The following is a 17,784-nucleotide window of genomic DNA, read 5'->3' as shown; positions in this document are numbered from 1 at the left end:
AAAAAGCTCCATGAAGTTCACAGCATCATGTATCTAGATCCAGAACAGACCTCAGAGATAAAGTGAGCCAACTCTCCTTGTTTTACAGCTGAGAAAACTGAGGTCTGCAATAGTTAAGTGACCTGCCTGAGTGAGGCAAACAGTGAGATTCAAACCTAGGATCCTTGATTCCAAAGCCAAGGTAGTACTACTATGTCGTTGTTGGTGTTGTTTCAGCTGCATATGACTCTCTGTGATCCCATTTGGGGTTTTCTTAGCCAAGATACTGGAGTGCTTTGCCATTTCCTTCTCCAGCTCATTTTATAGATGAGGAAATTGAGGTAAATAGGCTTAAGTGACTTGCCAGGGTCAGACAGATAGTAAGTATCTGAGTCTGGATTTGAACTCAGAAAGATCAGTCTTCCTGACTCCAGTCCCAGCACTTTATCCACTGCACCACTTAGCTACCCCAGAACAAATGTAATTGTTTCCATTTTGCAGATGAGGAAAACAGTTTGAGAGTATCCAAGTCACTTGCCCAAGTCCATGTAGCTAATAAGTAGCCCTGCCAAAATCCAGAACCAGGTCTTGTCTCCTTCCCCATCCTTCCCACGCTACTGCATCCTGAAGGGCAGAAAGGTAAGTGCCCAACACAACTTCAGGAATCCCCAGATCCACTGATGAGGAGCAGGAAGGAGGCTATCTCGGCACTGGCATTCATTTCTTCTAGGGGCCTATCCCTTGTAGAGGCTCTGAGTTTGGTGAGGTTGTCTAAGCCTATTTCTTTTCCAACCTCATTCAAAGCTTTAGTAACTATGACTAGTATTTAAAAAGAAAAGGAAAGCGGGGCCACACATCTTGCTGATAGAGCAGAAGAGAACTCTCTCCTGGCACAGAGTATATTGGCCAGCCTCCACAAGAACAAAACAGCTTTTGAGCCCAGTCAGCAGCCCAACAAGCCAGCTGATGGCAGCCGGGCTTGGGTCTAGGTACAGACAGTCTTCAGAGCCCTCACTTTCTCACTCCTAGAAATCACACCACTAGAGTTAGAACAGACCTAAGAAGCAATCCAGACTTTCCCCCTTATTTTTCAGATGAGGAAATTGAGGTACAGGAAAAGTGACATACCCATGGTCACAGAGGTAAGACCTAAGTGTCTCTCTTCAGTCAAAGCTTTTACCCCTGAACCACTCTGCCTCAGGCCACAGTGCTTTTCTGTGGCCTTTCTGGTCTGGCCTACAACAAAGCATTAGCAAATGCATTCTGTTCACTGCTCCCCACCCCCTGCCCCCCAGGTTTTAGTGCTACCCCTAAGGGGAGTATTTGCATTTTTAAAAAAGGAGTAGGCCATCCCACTACTGGGCATTCATCTCAAGGAAGTCAAAAGCTGAAAAACCCCATATATACCAAAATATGCTTAGTAGCACTTTTGCGGAAAGAAAAAAACAATGAAAACAAAGTTGACTGGCAAGTTGGGTTGAGACAAAGAGAGAGACCATGCCTGTGATTTTATTAGTATAGGGAACTCCAAGGTAAGGAAACTCTCTCCACCAGCGCAGAACGGCAAGTGTTACTTAAAAAAGGAAAAAAGTTACATGATTTGCCCAGGTTCAATCAGCCATGCTTTGTCAGAAACGGGACTTGAACCCAGGCTGTCCTATTTTCAAGGTCAATTCTCTAGAGAAAAAAAAACATGAAAACTGTACATCTAGAAAGAGAAATGTTGCATACCTCCAAGCCTCCGACCATAGGCCTGGAGGCTGCATGTCCGACACCTATAGTTTTATCCCAACATGAATCACCTCGAGAGTCTTAGTGTGAAAATGCTGTATACATCCTGCTGGGGTATCTCTCCTACAAGCACACATGCACACAGATTGCTACCTAGCTAATGATCTCGGTTTGGGATTTTTTTCAAAGCACCTAAGAGATTATCACAGAACGTGTGCTTTCACTCTGAAAAATGCTGACAGCTCTGAATCAGATTTGAACACCAAATGCCAATTTTAAAGTACATGTGTGCGTATCTTTGGTGTATTTAATGCTCGTGGAAATTCTGGATTGACAGCCCTGAAATGTCTGCCTGTCAATCTGACAGCCTACCTACCTTGGTATCTCTATCTCTGAAGTTCTAGCTGTATGGGGGATCAGGGTTCTGAGAATGAAAGGCACAGAGCAAGAGCTTTGCCAAGGTAGGATTTCCTTATCCCACCACCACCTGGAGAATGGGAGGCAATTGTGGAGTCCTATCAATAATTTCAGATTGGGAGTTGGAAGACCAGAGTTCAAGTCTAGGTGCCATCACTTTTTGTGGACCATAGCATGCCAATACCGTCTATGGGGCTTTCTTGACAAAGATTCTGGAGTGGTTTGCCATTTCCATCTCCAGTGGATTAAGGCAAACAGAGGTTAAGTGACTTGCCCAGGGTCATACAACTACTCAGAGGGCAAATTTGAACTCAAGTCTTCCTGACTTCAAGCCCAGCACTCTATTCCCTGATTCCCAGCATTCAATTCCCTCTTCTATTCTATTCTATCTGCCTCCAAGGCAAAAAGTGACTTGCTCAGATGCCTCTATCCACTGAGCCAGCTAGCTGCCCCAATACTTACTAGCCCCTTGAGCAAGTCATTTATTGTTTCAGATTCAATTTCCTCATAAAATGAGTGGGATTAAATTCACTGATATCTACAGTCACTTTTATCCCTCAAATGCTATAATTGTAGGCTAAACCAAGCCTCTGGCTCTTGAAATTACCTTTAATATTCTTTGTATTTAAAAGAGCATATTTAGTGTGCGACTTTATACCATCTTAGTGAGTTGTCCAGTGGATTCAGAAATGAAGTGACTTACCCATTATCACGCAACCAGTATTTGTCAGAGGCAGGCCTCGAACCCTTTTTTGTCTGTCTAACTCCAAGGTCAGCTCTCTGTCCGCTATTAAATATTTATTAATTGAAATGCCAAGAATGGACACCCACATGGTAGGAAATGACAAGGGTCAGCTGAACTAAAGTCAAGTGGATGGGCCCCTAGAAAGCCCACTTTTCTAATTCTGGTATCTCTCCTAAGAGGGAGTGTGTTCTGGTGTCAAAAAAAAAAAAAAAAAAGACCTGACCTTGGAATCACCAGAGATCGGGTTTAAAACCCACTCTGATACTTTTGGGAACACATTACTTTAAGCCTCTGAACCTCAGTTTCCTCATATGAAAAATGGGACTGTGCAGTACCTGTATCACCTATGTAATAGTGGGATATGTTTAGATTTATTGCAGATAACCCCCTTCCTTTATACTCTCTTCCCCAATACCTGCAAAGACCACCCTCCCAGGGTTCAGTAGAGGCAGTGGATTGGATCACTATGCATATTTAGGTTTATCCCCACAGCAGGATAAATAAAGACAAATATATACAGGTCCTGGGTTTGGGGGACCCAGGCAATGCAGGAGTCTCTCCAAGGGCCTTGTAACTCCACCTGTAGGGTGACCAGTGGTCCTTTACTGATGTCATTGCAGCCCTGGCAGAAAAGGCTGTATTCAGGGAAAAGATGGGGATAGTAGGGAAGGAGGGAGGGGAACTATGAGGGAAGGATAATAGTACTAGCTGACAGTTATATGGGCCTTTAATCACTTCCTTTGAACCTCAATACAGCCCTACAAGGGAGGTACTGTTATTATTTCTGTTTTACAGAAAAGGAAACTGAAACTAAGAGAATTTTCCAAAAAGAATCAGCAAGCATTTATGAAGTACTTACTATGTACCAGGCAGGCTCACCCAGCCAGGATGATTCCGAAGCAGCACTTGAACCCAAGACTTCTTGATTCTAAGCCCAGGTTTCTATCCACTAAATGCTCTATCAGACCCCTATTTCCTCCACATCCGCTTCCAAACACACACACTGATCAAATTTCTTTCATCAAATGGACAGGCAGGGACAGAAAGAGAGAGAAAAACCCAAGGGAGTTTTGCTTTTTACTATAAAAGGCTTGGCTGAGAGGGAGGGTTGAAACTAATGAGTAAAACAAGAAGGTTCAAGAATTTGACTCTGCTTAAGGCCTGTCATGCTTGTGTGTTTGTGTGTGTGTGTGTGTGTGTGTGTGTGTGTTCATCCTTCATTGCCGAAGAAGACCATGCCATCAGAGAAATGATGACATGACTTGCACTTGACTTTGTTTTGAGTGACAGAGGGCTGTACACATCACCAGCCTCACTTCTTCTCCAGAGCCACCTGAATCCAGTGACCAGATATTCATCAGGATGACTGGAGATGACCCAGGATGAGGCCATTGGGGTTAAGTGACTTGCCCAAGGTCACACAGCTAGGGAGTGTCAAGTGTCTGAGGTGAGATTTGAACTCAGGTCCTCCTGACTCCTGCACTGGTAACTCTATCTACTGCACCACCTACCTTGCCTTCTATGTCCTTATGTGAAAAGGAAACTATGTTAGGGAAGATGGGACAATCAGGTCCTAGGGAACAACCTTGTCTCCTATTAGGGAAAGTTAATCCTTGTTTCAAAGAGATAAGAAGAGCCTGGACCTACCCCAGGTTGTGGTGGGGGAAGGAGAGTGAAGCTAAGTCAGCAAAACAGTGGCCAATGGGATTCTAGAACCACTGCACAGGAGGGAGAGGGAAATGCTGATAGATATTAGTCCTATCTCAAGGAGCTTAATAAATGATCGTTGAATAAATGAATGAATATGAATGACCAGGTTAGAGAAAGCCAAACTTGCTATGTTTTAAACTTTCGGTTTTAATTTGTTTCTGTTTTTAAAGAAGCTCAACAGTGTTTATGTAGCTCCAACAAAATTATGTCATTTCAATTCAACTTGATAAACATGCTAGGCTTGATGTGTTGGCTGAATGGCATCATGCTAGATGTTGGGGAGCGGCGAAAGTTTAAATAAGATAAAGTCTCTGTCCTCATGGAGCTTACAGTGTAGTCAGGAGTTAAACATAGAGTTGTTGTTTAGTCACTTTCAGTCATATCCAAATCTTTGTGACTCTATTTTTGAGTTTTCTTGGCAAACACTGAGAAGGAAACTGAGTCAAATGGGTTTAAGTGACTTACCCAGGGTCACACAGCTAGTAAGTGTCTGAGGCCAGATTTGAATTCAGATTTTCCTGACTCTAGGCCCAGCACCCTACCCACTGTGTCTATTCAGGCTACTTAGAAAAACCATAAAATTAGTTTTCTCCTTATGCACCCACACTCTGGTACAGCAAACAAAAAGAGAAAGTAGTCCTTTATTGCCAACCAGGTTTATCTAGCTAAAGGTGCTATTAATTTTGGGTAAGTGGATGTCAGTTTAGAATTCACTGACTCCCACAGGCAGCTGGATATCAGAATTCTAATTGGCAGGTGAATGAAGAATGATGGTTAACCCATGGCTGCTATTAAAAGCATACTTCCTAGTCGATATTAGCTACTTTTAAGGGATACCTCAAAAATTCTTCCTTGACAAAAGCTCAAAATGATGATTTCATCATCTCTGATTTCATCAGCACAGGGAACTCCTGGTATGCAAACTCCCTCCACCAATACAACCATCAATGGCTCCACAAGGCGTTGCCCAGCTAGAGGTTACATGCCTTGCCTAGTCACACAACTCATAAATGTCAGAAGTGGAATTTGAACCTATTTCTTCCTGAATCTAAGACACTCTCCATTTTGCCATGCTGTCTTTTTTTCTTCTACTAGCTCTAAAATTATTTGTAACATATATATTAGGCATATAAAATACAGAGCTAAGCCCTCTCCTAAAAGATCTTGTTAAATATCCTCAGCCTGGGTTCGCACCTTCAATGACTTCAGGCTCCTCAGGAAGTCAGACTGCCCAACAGACAAATGCTCGGGGGCCACTGGCCTGGGGATCTCCTTTCCCAGAATTGGAAACCAAGCAAAGGAGTAGGTCAGCAGCTACTAGCCACGACTGCCCCTCTGTCTTCTGGAAACGAGCTAAAGTCTCATGCTGCTGAGCAGACGTGGCCTTACTCTCTGAGGCAGCCTGGCCTTGGTTCGGTTAGTGATCAATTTCTGATGGGCCCAGGAATGGAAACTTCCTCAGTTTTCTGCTTTGCACGCAAATGTTTCATTTATTTCTCTCCCAAGACTCAGTACAGGAAAACTTTTCTGTATCATTCAACTTCCAAACCCCACTCTCATAAATCACTGTAAGAAAGTTTGGCCCGTGAAGCTCTCTCCTAGACCTGCTCCTTTATTACCTGGTTTCCTGGCAACACTGGCTACTACCCCTGTTGTCATTACATGGCCCTGAGTGCCTTATTTCCTTCCCATGTCTTCTACTATTATCTGTTCCATCCTTGAAGTACCCACCTCCCCCACAGCCACAAAGGATCTTGAGGCAGAGCCCACATGCATGGGGATGGCAGGTGGGAGGGCGGGAGTGGGATGGTGCTTCATTAGAGAAGTAGAGATGCCAGTTACAGTCATTATCCTTAGCTAATTTTTAAGGTTCATCAATCTCCCATTTCTACAAATGAGCTGGCCAGGCAGATGCAACAGAAGAACTGATTTGTGAAACAAACAGACCAATGAAAAAGGAACAGTTGGACAGTCATGGAGTGCTGTATGTTGCCTGGTCTGTTTCTAAAAAAGGAAAAGAAAAATTCTGTCATTCTTGAGTTCCTGGGATACAGAGAAAGGAGGGAGAGAGAGAGAGAGAAAGAGAGAGAGAGAGAGAGAGAGAGAGAGAGAGAGAGAGAGAGAGAGAGAGAGAGAGAGAGAGAGAGAATTCAGACAGCATTCTGGAGTCACCTGCATGGCATCTTTGACCCAACCTTGGCATTTGTTGCAGACCCAGTATCTTCCCAGGTAACAATCCAAGCAGCAGAGGATTAATGGGGGTGGGGGGAGGAGGTATACTTGTTTTTCTAAGAAACAGACTTGTCAAACTGGGTGCCTCAAATGATTTTGGATTCACACCCACTGTCTCCAGAACAGCTTGGTGCTGACGAGATTAGCTCATCGAAACACACTGGGATTCACACAGACACTGCCCACACAGAAGAGGCTGGCACTGTGGCAGAGCTCAAACAGACTGAGGGGTTTTCAGGAGCAGCTCCTTTGTGGCTGTTTTCCCCAAGGTTGACTTTTGGGTTAGGGTGGCAGGTCCTTGGCCCCAGGCTTGGGTCACCCAAGTTCCTTTCCATTCCTCACCCCCAACAGTACCACAAAGGCAACTCCTTGGCCCCTTTTGCCAGAACCTCAGAAGCAAACTCAAGTCCCTATTCTTTTGACATACTGCTATTTATATTTCTAAGCATCTGAACAGGCTGCTTTTCCTTCACACCCCCACCAGCTCTCTCATTCCCCCACTCTCCTCTGCCTTGTCTGATAACCTGCTTATGTTGGCAAAGAGTTTCCTGTGACACAGATGCCTCACCTCCCTGCAATGCTGACTTTCCAGCTCTGCTAGAGGTACAGGGGTAGAATGGTGATGCTGAGCTGTAGCCTATGAGGACCTGCATGGATATCAGGACCTTGAGACTAGAGGAGACACAGAGTATAAGAGGGAATACAAAATAACTCTCAGAAACCATTAGAGGAGGTTGGAAAGAGGCTCCTTTCACATCTACAGCTAGGAAGGGGAGAATTCTTGACCAACTTACATTTTCTTTTGTCTTGAACTCCTTTAGTAGTCTTGTGGAGCCTATGGATTTGTTCTCAGAATTATGTTTTTAAATGAATAAAATGCAATCCATTGGATTGCAAAGGAAACTACTAACATTAAAATACATTTATCAAAATACTTTTAAAAACAAATTCATAGATTCTAGGTTAAGAACACTTGAACGAGGGAAAGAGGTGATCCCGAAGGCAAAATAGATTATTTCCATTACATAAAGTTCGCTTTTGCACTAATGAAATCAATGAAGATCAAATAAGAAGATAAATTATTGAGTGAGAAAAAAATTTATATCAACTATTACTGTTAAAAATCTGAAATCCAAGATTTATAGGAAATTGATATAAATACATGAGAAGACCCTTCTTCCAACAGGTAAGTAGTCAAGGAATAAAAACAATTTTCAAAAGAATTGCCAACTATGAGTGGCTATGTAAAAACATTCCAAATCACTAATAAGAGGAAATTAAATTAAAACAACTTTTAAGGTTTCATCTCATACTCTGCAAGTTGGCAAAGTTGATTTAAAAAAAATAGGAACAGTCAATGATAGAAAGTATAGGAAAATAGATATACTAAATCACTCTTAATAGCTGTGTCTTGGTCCAGCTATCCCTGTACATCAATGTAGAATTATTCAAGAAATTGACTAAACTGTTCAGTTTGATTCAGTGACCTCACTGCTACGCATATATCTCCAATAGTTCAAAAGTCAGAACAGGGACTCAATACCTATATTCATAGCAAAATCTTAAAAGCAAAGTAATTATCCAACTATTGGTGGAGTAGGTGAAAAAACTGTGGTATACAAACCTAATGATATATTATTGTGCAATAGTAAATGATGAATAGAAAATATTTTGAGAAATAAGGAAAATTTGATATGAATTGTTGCAGTCATCCTGTAATCACTGATGCAGGAATAAATGGATGCCAATGAACAAAAACACAGTAACTATGCCAACATTTACAAAAAGATCACTAAGAGGAGATTAAACTGAAAAAAACTGAAGTAACTGAAAAACCAAAAATGGTTCCCAAGAAAGGATAATGAAACATACCTTCCTCTTCTAGGCAAGGGATGGACAACTGCTAGGGCAGAATGTTATATACATTATCAGTTGCAGTCACTGTTCTTGCTTAACTGTTTTCTTTTGTTAGAAGGGTAGGTTCAGTTCTGGGCTGTTCATCATCCTGGAAGAGGAGGAAATGAAGGGAGATAACCAGAAATGACTGTGATACACAAACAAGAAACATCAATAAAAGTTTGTTGTTTTTTTAAATAAAGCACCGAAGTTATACCCTAAGTCCCAACTCTGTCTCTCCTACCTATAGTCAGCAATTACATATGCGATTGTCACAATTGTCATTTAATCTCTTCCTGGAGATTTCAACTGGTTCCAAATTGTTTTGGCTAATAAAAACTAAGAAGATTTGCAAGTAACTCCAGATGCATTTGAATACTTCAGGGGATTGTGCAGCCGGAAAGCAGATGAAACTTAACTCAAGTAAACATAAGGTAATACACATTGGCAAAAGGAATCTAAACTGTTAGTGTATGTCTGTGAGATAAGAATTTGTAGCTGCCTCTGAGAAAAAAGACCCAGGAGTAACTTGTCAAGTCTGAGTGGGCTAAGTAGATGGAGCATGACCCAGAGCAGCAACCCCTTGATAGGATGAACTGAACCAAAATTAATGTAGAGTCTGTGGATAACTCTAACTGGGATTTATGGCCTAGAACTGTCCCTCAATACACACCACCCTTCCACAAATTTCACATTTACAGAGTTTTAACTAGGGTAGGGCAATAGGAGCTTTGTAATAGGGTGCTGAAATTTAGAAGGGACTGGTACTACTTGTACTCCATCAGTATGTAGAAACAATTGAATTTAGCATCTAGTTAGCAAGAATTATAAGTTATACTAAGAAGCTACCAGATGGCACATTTCTTCCTCCATCAGCTGCATTCCTGCTAAGTTTCTCCCCATAGCCTTGTTCCCTCTCATGTATGTGGCCTCCTCAGAAGCATTCTCCCAATGTCTGGGACCTCTCCTTTCCCCCAAAGAGATATCTTGGGAACTGTTCACATCCACCCACCTCCAGAGCCTTGTGTTCTGAGGTTCAAGTTCTCTCCCCAACTCAACTAACTTTGTCTTAAAAGGGATATTAGTGATTATCTAGCCCAAAAGTTCTCAGTCTTTTCAAGTATGAGGACCTCTTTTTGATGAAAAAATTCTACAGGATTCCTTCAAAGATGCAGTTGCACACAATGATACAGACTGTTGTTGTTGGTTTTTAAACTATGATGAATTCAGAAACGTTTAAAATGATTTTGTATTTTTTCACAGTAGCACCTAGATATATTTAATATATGTACTAACACATCATAAGATATTGTTTTTCCAGCCTACAGAAGGTATGCTTGCTAAAGAGCATTAAAGTTTGGTGTGCACAGAATTCTATACCATTCCAAGGGTCCTCTACCAGGACTGGGAAGCAATAACCCAGTCTAACCTGGTTATCGTGCTAGTTCTCTCTCCAGCCTGTAACTGTGAGGCCAAGAGAGGGGTGAGCTACAGGCAATGACAGTTTTTATGTTTCTATTACGTGTTTAAGAAGTAAATAGGAGGAAAGGAAGCTTGATCGCATTTGGAAAATCGTGCAGTTTCTTTAATAACCTCAAGATTCCCCTAAAGCAAAGGCCCATCCTTTAAAAAAAAACAAAACCAAAACACTAATATTCTCCTGGTGAAACAATCTGTCTACAAGGAACAGAAAACTATACTAGCCAAAGAACTAAAGTGAGAGGTTACCTCAAAGGGCAGCAGCAAATTACATGGAAGGGAGGAGGAGAGAGCGTAGCATATGACCGACAAAGAGTCATGCTGGGAAGGGGGCAATAAGGATGTCAGCAAAGACGTGGTGACAGCAAAGAGGAAAACAGTCATATAGTCATCTAGCAAAGTGAGGGAAAAATCAAGAGCCCATCAATGAAGTCATAAGCTTTTATGAAGGACCTGCTATGTGCTGAGCACTGCTAGGCAGCCTATGTGTTCCATTGTGCAATACCAAGAGTTCTAGAGGAAAGCCCCAAGCATATTTGACTGGACCCACCAATGGAGGATTTTCTGGAGGAGATGGACAAAAATGGCATAGAATGGAAAGGTATGGATGGGTTGCTATCTATACCGTTGGAGCTAACAACATAGATGAAATCCCAGATACACGGAAGTAGGAATTTATCCTGTACTTTCCATACATTCTCTCCCCTTAACCTAGCAACTACTCTGTTTCAATCTTTGTTGTTCAATTGTTTCAGCCATATTCAACTCTTCATGACCCCACCCAGGGTTTTCTAGACAAAGATACTGGAGTGGTTTGCCATTTCTTTCTCTGGGTCATTTTACAGATATGAAAACTGAGGTAAACAGGGTTAAGGGACTTGCCCAGGGTCACACAGCTAGTAAGTGTCTGAAGCCAGATTTGAATTCAGGTCTCCCTGACTTCAGGCCCAGCATTCTATCCAATGCATTATCTAGCTACCTCAGTGTTTTAATAAGACAGGTATTATTATCCTCACTTTAGAGATAAGAAAAATTGAGGTTCCATTGAGACTCAAAAAAATAAGTGACTCAACCAGGACCACACAGCTGGATGATGATGACGACGATGACAATGATGATGATGATAAATTATACAGGACTTAATGGTCTGAAAAGTGCTTTATGTGTTATCTCATTTGATCCTCACAGCAACCCTGAAGGTAAATACTATTGTTATCACCATTTTACAGATGAGGAAACTGAGCTGAGAGAGGTTAAGTGACTTGCCAAGGGTCCTAAAGTTAGCAAGCTTCTGAGGTAGGATTTGAACTCACATCTTCTGACTCCACATCCAGCTCTCTATCCACTAAGCAGCATGGTTGCCTCAAGAGAAATACCAGTATTTAAACCCAGAGCTTCATGGCTCCAAGTCTAGGGCTCTATCCACCACTATGCTCCTCTCTAGAGGGAAGTATCTAAGGATATGTCTTTAAATGCATTGATTTGTGTTCATTATACAAGGAAAGTAAGAGTTGGACGACAATACACATAGAGAACTCAAAAGCTTATTGAATGAACAAACCTACAGAAGAGCTATTAATGGATTTCTCTCCACTTGGAGGAAATTTTCAAATAGAGAGTCTACGAATACGTCCTTGGTCCTGTGCCATTAAATATTCTTAGACATGATTTCATCTTGATAAATCCACAGAAGGCATGATGATCAAGTTTTGCAAAAATTACATGAAATTGTGAAGCATCGGTAAGATATATGATATAAGACATGATGAGACATACAAGATATAGGGTAGAGTCAGAATTGGGAGGGGAGAAACCACCATCTCCATAGGCTAAAATGATGGGTCAAATTAAATAAGACAAAAATTCATCGAGATAAATGTCAAGTTCTGTAGTTAAATTTGATGGTGCCATGTGATTCTCTTCTCTACCAAGGTCATCTCTGGAACAGAGAGATTCTGCCACACACGGCACCCATTAAGAGGCAGTGAAAGAGCATCCCAGACCAAGTGTTGGCAGAAATTGGGGGCAGGAGTGAGGTGGCAAGAGGTCATGGCCCCAGCTGGGGGGAGTCACTGGCAGAACCAGGTCACATTCCTCTTCCTATCAGCCCTCTTAGTCATGATAGACATGGAGAGGCATCAGCAGTGTATCTTAGTCCAAGAAACTGCCAAAGATGGATGGGTGGTAAAGTAGCAAGATTCCTGGATCCCTAAACACGACACATACCACCACCTCTAGACCAAAGTGTATTCTCAGGTCTCTGGTCTGGATTCTGCATTCTCACATTCTCTCTCTCTCTGTCTCTCTCTCTCTCTGTCTCTCTCTCTGTCTCTCTCTCACTATCTTTCTCCTCCCTTTCTTCTTCTTCTTCCTCCAATCTCTTTCTCTCCTCCTCCTTATTTCCTCCCATATTCCTTCTGTCTCTTTGACTAGCAAATCTGTCTACTCCCTTTTACAGGATAAAATGCAGAGGTACAGCTTAGATCTAAAATAGCCTGATCCAATTACAGGGACAGAGATTGAACTTGTGATTTCATTGTTATAGGGTATTCTCAAGCGAAGATATTCTCTCTACAGATGCAAATTAGCACTTTCAATTCAATAAACATTAATTAAACTCCTACTATGTGCCAGGCATGATGTTCAGTGCTGGGGATACAACCCCAGCACCACAGGAGCTTACAATCTAATAAGGAAAATTACACACAAAAAGAAGCTAGAAGAAGTTGGGGGGCACAGAAACTAGGGAGTCTTGGTGCAGGGGGACATCTTGCTCTGTAGAGTTGAAACCAAGCAGGACTGCAGGTAGAAAGTGGAATGACCTAAATGTCCAAATCCCACCATCTATAAGGGAAATCCCTGCAACTTAGAATCAAGAGAGTTGTCCAGGGGGCAATGAGATTAAGTGATCTGCCCAGAATTCCTTAGCCAGTATGGGTCAGAGGGAAAACTTGAATCTAGATCTTTCTGACCCTAGACTCCATTCTCTATCCACTCTACCATACTGACTCTCAACATAATCAAATCACCACCAGGATACAATCAATCAATCAAAGGGGATATTTGCAAGTATCATGGAGGCATAATCAAAACCTCAAACAACAGTCTCTTTAGCTTCAATCAAGGCTTTCCTGTCTATACTTATTATTAATAATCCTAGTGACTGAAAAGTAGCGTGAAGCTGGGCTTAGTGGAAGGGACACCTGGATTCTAATTCTGCCTCTAACACATGGGCAGGTCATTTAACCTCTCAGTGCCCCTAGACAACTCTCCAAGGCTATGCTGAGAATGCACTCATCTACAATGGTAAAGGAAGTTTCCTCCTCTGGGAATTCCCTACACCAGTGAAATCCTATGATACAAGATGTCAGAGACAAATTGGGCAGTACTCATGGTAAGTGCTATCAGAGAGATGGGGAACCATTTGGATTTTCCTGAACAGAGAAGTGACATGGGTCAGATCTGTTATTTAGGATGAGCAGCAACACGGTGGATGTCATAAAAATGCAAGAGACTTAGGGCATGGAAACTAATGAGGAGACACACAGCCCACACAAGAGAGGACAAAGCACATAACTGTGTGAATGGAGAAAAAGACATAGATATGAGATTTCGTGAGGGTAAAACTGGCAAGACTTGGTAACTATTTGTATATGTAGAATGAAGAAGAATGAGAAATTGGGTTAGATTCTGAGACTGCAAGTCTAACTTAATACAAGTAGAAAAGTTCAGAAGAAGGGTGGGTTTAGAACACAAAAATCAGTTCTATTTTAGATGTGTTGAGTTAAAGACATCTACAGGTCACCTGGCCTGAAATATCCAATAGACAGTGATTCAGGACAGAAGGACAGGAAAGATGCAACTAGATATATAGATGTGACAGTCATCAGCACAGAGATAATTTTTGAACCAAAGGAGCTAATAAAAATACCAAGAAAAAGGTATATGGAAAGTGAAAAGGAGAGGCCTGGGACAAAGCCTTGGTGAAGTCCCACAGTTGGGGAAATAATCTCTAGTCTTAAGACAACTCCATCCTTCAAAAGGCAGAGGAACTGGTCAAGAGGAAATTCTATACTGAATCTGATTTTTATTATAAAAGACAGCAAATGGTTGCTAGAGGAAAATAGTGGGAAATTTGGAAGTAACTACTCTCTCTGAGTTTGTAATAAAAATGGAGAGAAAATCTAAGCACAAGCTAATATACATCCTAGATTTTAAGAGATCAAATTTCATATGATTCAGAGGAAAAATACGATCCCATAGACAAAAAATTTTTAAGAGATAGCTAGGTGGTGTAGATGGCACACTGGACCTGTGGTTAGGAGGATTTGTGATCAAATATAGTCTCAGGTACTTAAGAGCTGTGCAACCCTGAGCAAGTCACTTAACTTCTATCTGCATCAGCTTTTTCAGCTATAAAATAAAGACAATAACAGCACCCACCTCCCAGGATCAAATCAGATAATTATTTGTCAAATGCTTTGCAAATCTTTAAGCACTATGTAAAATTAGCCTAGGAGAGGTTGGGAAATTCAAGAACAGAAATATGAAGTTAATACCAATAAGGGATAAAAAACAGTTATTTGAAGAAAATAGTGTAGATGTACAGGGAATTCTCTGAACAACTTGGATTTTTAAAAAATAGGCAGATTGTTTGTAACAGAGGTTTGGTTTTCTTTCTTTCTCGGGCATGTATATGCGGGAGGAAGAGGTGGGAGTGGGAAGCCTAGAACACAAAATTTCATTGATTGAAATAAAATTTAATTTAAAAAAAAAGTTATATAGAAAAGATGAAATCAAGGGAGGTAACAGAGGATCAATATTAGAGTACAGCATGGTTCTGTAAAAAATATTAGAAGTGCCAAAGCTCAGAATGAGCTGCAGCTGGCAAGTAAAATAAAAGGCACCCAAAAGGGAATGGGTTGTGAGTTTTTAATTATTTGGGGAAGAAAGAGGAAAAGCAAAGAAGGAATTGAACTATTTGGGGAGATTAGGACGATGAAGACTAGCCTTAGAGAGAGGATAAAGACGCTTATTTCTTTTCTCTTTTTTTAACTTTTATCTTATATGACAAATGGAATGACCTATGCCCTGTAAATTCTAATCAACTAATGGCTAGCATCAACAGGGAATGATAACCAAAATAAGTAAGGAGGCAATAAGAGAGAACTTAGTTGCACTGCATGAGCTCAAATCACCTAGCCCAAAAGAACTTTATCCCTGAGCATTGAAAGAACAAGCAGTTGTGAGTGCTGAACTCCTGTCTACTATTTGAAAATGGTGGTAAACAGGAATGAGAGATGTCACTGAAATAGAGAAAGTTAAATACCCCATTTTCCTAAAATGGAAGAGAATTAAAGTGTACAAACTATCAGCCAGTGAAACTTACTTTGATTGCCAGGAAAATTCTAGAAGATACTATTAAAGAAATAGTTAATGAACACTTGGAAAAGGAAGTAATAATTACGAAGAGCCAACATGACTTCATCAAAAACAAATCATGTCAGAATAACCTTACTTCCTTTGTTGATAGGGTTACTAAACTGGCAGATTAAGGGAAGACTATAGATGTAGGTTATCTAGTGTTCAGCAAAGCAGTTTATAAAGTATCTCATACTATTCTCGTGGGAAATATGGAGATAAATAGATTAGACAAACATAAAACTAGACAGATTCCAAACTGATCAAATGGTTGGACTTAAAGAATAGTTTTTAATAGTTCGCTGTCAACCTAAGCAGGAGATCCACTGTGAAGTACTCCAGAGAGAGCCGCTTGGCTCTTCGTTGTTTAACATTTTGCCTATAAAAGACTTTTTTTTATCAGATCTGTGGATGACACATTATGAGGAAAGATAGTTAACCCATGGGATTACAGCATTAGGATCCAAAAAGATCTCATCAGGCTAGGCAGGGGTTTTTATACCGCTATTTCTGAACTCTTTTAAAAACATTTTGATAACTGTGTTTTAATATAATCAATTTCCCCTGAAATACTATGTCATATAACACTGTGTCATATCTTACGCATTTAAAAACACTAATCTGAGGAAGTATTTATTCATAGGCTTTACCAGATTGCCAAAGGGGTCCATAATACAAAGGTGGTTAAGAACACCCTGACTATAACATTAAAAAGGATTAGATTTAATAGCGATAAATTACGTTTGGATTATGCCTAGATTAAAAAAAAAATCAACTTCAAAAGTATAAGATGGGGGTTAGATAAGCTTGTCTGAAAAAGATCTGAGGGTCTGATGGGGCAGCCAAGATGAGCTTAATGTGATCAGGAACTGAATTAAGAGGGGGCATAGTCTTCCATTACAAGGAAAAGACAGGCCCTTTGAATGCTGTTCTGGGTCTATTACATCTGGAGTATTAGGTTCAGTTCTGGACACAATAGTTTAAGAAGGACATGAGTAACATGCAGAGCAGCCAGAAGAGGCAACCAGGCCACTAAAGGGTCCATAAAAAAATTGTTTGAAGGAAATGGTGATGATTAGGCTAGAAAACAGAAGACTCCTGGGGAGTGACAACTGTATTTAAATAGCTAAGGGAACAAGCTGAAGAGATGTTAGATAGATATTAGGTTTGGCCCCACAAGGCAGAACCAAGAACTATGGGTCAAAAGAGTGAGGAGGCAAACTTGGACTTGATGCAAGGAATTATGGCAATTCAAAAGGCTGCTGTGGGAGCTCCTGGCTTCCCCCTCACTGAAGATCGTGAAGCAGAGGCTGAACGGATATGTTATAGTGGGATTTCCTCTGTAGCTATACATTTAATTCGATGGCTAGTGAGGTTTCTTCTAACCTTGAAGTTTTGGGACAAGGGCAGGGTTCAAGTAAAGGATATATATGGAGAAGGGGATGCTGGGAGATAAATCTGAATAGGTAGGGTGGAGAAAGATTATGGAAGGTCCAGAGATGTAGGAAAGAAGCAGCCTAGAAACTTGTGAGTAGGAGAAGTTCATGAAGAAAACAGTATTAAAGGTATCCATGGCAGAGAGGATAGGAAAACAAGGGAGGCTATTTTCAAAGCTTAGTTCAATTAAATAGAACCAAGTTAGTAATGGCTTGAACTAACATGATCGTAGCAGGATTTGTCACTTGAAACTCATTAGAGAATCATCCTAAGAGCTAGGGATACCAATGGTCCCTACCCTCAAAGAGCTCGCCTTCCAACAGAAGAGACAATATACAAGTAACTCTGAATGCATGTTATATACAGAGTAGATGGAAGGCAACTGTAGAGGGGAAGGCACTGGAAGCTTGGGATAGGGAGAAGGAAATAATTAGGAGAGCCAGTATTTAAGTTCAAATAAAGTAAAGGAAATGAGATGACCCCTCTTCAAAGACTTGGAACGGAGTCCTATTTCCAACCCACTTCAAGTATTCAATTCAACAAAAAGCTATTAACCCTGTGCCCTAAGGTTCTACACTAGGTGATAGCCCCAATACCACCATTCAGCATACTGTGTGCTAAATATTGGCAGCCATCTTTAGTAATAGGATAAAAAAGGTACGCTTAAGGATTGCTTTTTTGGAAAATGTGGTGGAAAAGGGATGAAATGTAACTAACCCTTCAAATGGTTTCATTTT

General features: G+C 41.0%; 1 long non-coding RNA gene across 1 annotated transcript in view; it reads right to left on the bottom strand.

The window, feature by feature from the left end:
* Positions 1-17,784, bottom strand: part of LOC140511946 (uncharacterized) — a 168,842-nt gene that overhangs the window by 28,489 nt on the left and 122,569 nt on the right. Inside the window, exon 3 of the long non-coding RNA XR_011969728.1 lies at positions 8,687-8,819. This is a non-coding gene — a long non-coding RNA (uncharacterized lncRNA). The remainder of the gene's footprint in view (positions 1-8,686; positions 8,820-17,784) is intronic.

This window comes from Notamacropus eugenii, chromosome 6 (assembly GCF_028372415.1).
Source record: "Notamacropus eugenii isolate mMacEug1 chromosome 6, mMacEug1.pri_v2, whole genome shotgun sequence".
Lineage (NCBI taxonomy): Eukaryota > Metazoa > Chordata > Mammalia > Diprotodontia > Macropodidae > Notamacropus > Notamacropus eugenii.
Note: the sequence above shows the minus strand (reverse complement) of the source record. Positions and strands in the feature narration are given on the sequence as shown.